The 2500-nt window shown below is 49.9% G+C and overlaps 1 protein-coding gene across 1 annotated transcript in view; it reads right to left on the reverse strand.

Moving 5' to 3' along the window:
* Nucleotides 1-2500, reverse strand: part of LOC310818174 (breast cancer metastasis-suppressor 1-like protein-A) — a 409511-nt gene that overhangs the window by 315860 nt on the left and 91151 nt on the right. The window lies entirely within an intron of this gene.

The following is a 2500-nucleotide window of genomic DNA, read 5'->3' on the forward strand; positions in this document are numbered from 1 at the left end:
ATGTCATCCTCCTCTGTGGTGTCATCCTCAAAGACTGTATTCATGCAGTGGATTTGTTATCGCTGTTGCGTTATTGTGTTATTGTCATATAAAAACCCAATCATTCTCCGTGGCGCTCTTTCTTTTTCGACATTACAGCTGGGCGGGATTGAGCGGCAATACGAAATGTTAGCATCAACAATAAATACTTCAATTCGGTATAATGAATTATACGATTAGAATTCATATATAATGAGTCAGCGTGATGGACGGCGATATGACTAAGTGCAGCCCAATGTATATTTTGTAGCAGTGTAAGCAGTGGCTGTGTGACAGACATCAGAGGGGAACATTAAATATCAGAGCGTGTTTATGAGTTCCAAATCCTCTTGGCTTATTCCCACCGCCTCTGATTAGGAGCCTGTCTCAGTGCAGACCCAGAGGGGTGCGCTAAGTCAAACTGACAGTTGGGATCTTTTAGATGTCTGCTAAAGTTTACTGCTGTTTGATCTTATCTCTGAGCTCCAACAGCATGGCAGTGTGAGGCTGTGTAAATCCTCCTCTTCCTCCTCCTCTCCTTCCTCCTCCTCCTCCTCCACTCCCTCCCCTGCCTCCTTGTCGTCCTCCTCTTCCCAATCCCCCCCCCTCTCCTCTTTCTCCTCCTCTAGCTTCTCCTTCTTCCTCCTCCTTGCTCCTTCTCTTGCTCCTCCTCTTCTTCTACTCCTCTTTCTTCTCCTTCTCACCTTCCTTCTTACTCCTTCTCGTCTTCTTTCTACTCCTCTTTTCTCCTCTTCTACCTCCTCCTCTTCCTTCGCCTCTTCCCCCTCTTCCTCCTCCTGCCCCATCGTGCCTTCTGCATCCTCCTCCTCCTCTTCCCCCCCCCTCTTCTTCTCCCTCCCCCCCCCCCCTCCATCCTCATCATCCACCTCCTCTGTCCTCCTCTTCTTCCTCCTCCACCTCCTCTTCATCACAATCACGGGAAGGCAGAGTCAAGGTCAGCACAGCCTGTCTGACACGTTGGGATGTTTTGAGGCTGGCAGCCATGTTTGACTAGTACAGTACAGTCTGAAGGCTAGACTACACAATGACATTGTAATAATGCAGGATTGTCTGCTTCTTAAAGACACCAGGGTCGTGCTGTGCTGCTCCATCAAAATACCAAATAAAGTGTGAGAATAGATATTCCAAGAATATGTCTGACATATGATAATAACGGGTGGGGTTGTTTAACTACTGGAACACGTCAGTGCATGTCAGTGTCATTCATTTTTATTTGATACATTCAAGTATCAAATAAAGCGTAACCACAGTTGGGGTTGTGTGGTGTGCAAGTCAACACTATTCCAGAAGCAGAAGCGTAACTTATCAAAACATTCCAAGAATATTTCTGACATACTATAACAATGGGATGTGTTCTTTAACTTCTGTAACACCTGAGTACATGTCAGTGTCATTCATCTGTGAATGGAAACACACACACACGCACGCACGCACGCACGCACGCACACACCCACACACACGGACAGGTCTGGGAGGTAGCCATCCATGATCTCTCACTCCTTAAATGGAGCTGCCATCTTATCCAGCCAGAGGGGGCAGGCCAGCAATCATGCGTTGGACAGGGAACAGACGGTCAGCTGGCTGTCAATCAAACAGTCTCTCTCATTGACTCATTCCCTCAGTGCAGACCAGGTCTTGACGCCAACGCTGAACGTGTGCTGCTCTCTCATTACACCTGACACCTAGATGGATTAGTGGCCTCCCATGTGTAAATCACTCTTCACCCTGGTCTCTCGGTGAGAGACACACTACATTCCTGAGAAATAGGGTGTTACAGCCCGGTGGACGCCAGCCCTGGAAGGCTGCTCTTTGTCTCTCTGTCTGTCTCTGACTCCCTCTCTCTCTTTGTCTCTCTCTCCCTCTCTCTCTCTCTCTCTCTCTCTCTCTCTATCCATCTCCCAATGGCCTTGCTCTCTCTCTTGTTCTCTCTCTCTCTCACTCTGCCCCCCCCCCCCACCCCTCTCTCTTGTACAGTCTCTTTTTTCTCTCTCCAAATACAGCTGACTGCTCCACACAGATCGATAGTAATCCTGGGCTGGGGGAGCTGTTTATTTTGGAAAGTGTGTGAGGCCCAGCGGGTGGCAGAGTCCACTTCACACACACACACACACACACACAGCTATAAATCTGTGGGCTGGAGCTGTGGCCACACGAACACATGTACACACACACACACACACACACACACACACACACACACACACACACACACACACACACACACATACACACACACACACACACACGACCACTGTCCTCCTGACCGCCCACCCTGGCTCTTGCCTGTCTGCCTGCCTGCCTGACTGACTGCCCAGGGCCAGACAGAAATCCACAGCAGGGTCTCTCCTTCACTGAACATGGCTCACAGACCTCTAGGCTAGAGGACGGGACCCAGGGACTCCTAATAATCCCCCCCCCCACCAGGGCCTCTCCTCCTGGGGATGGCTGCTCTCCACAGCTG

This window comes from Argentina silus (assembly GCF_951799395.1).
Source record: "Argentina silus genome assembly, chromosome: 17".
Classification (NCBI taxonomy): Eukaryota; Metazoa; Chordata; class Actinopteri; order Argentiniformes; family Argentinidae; genus Argentina; species Argentina silus.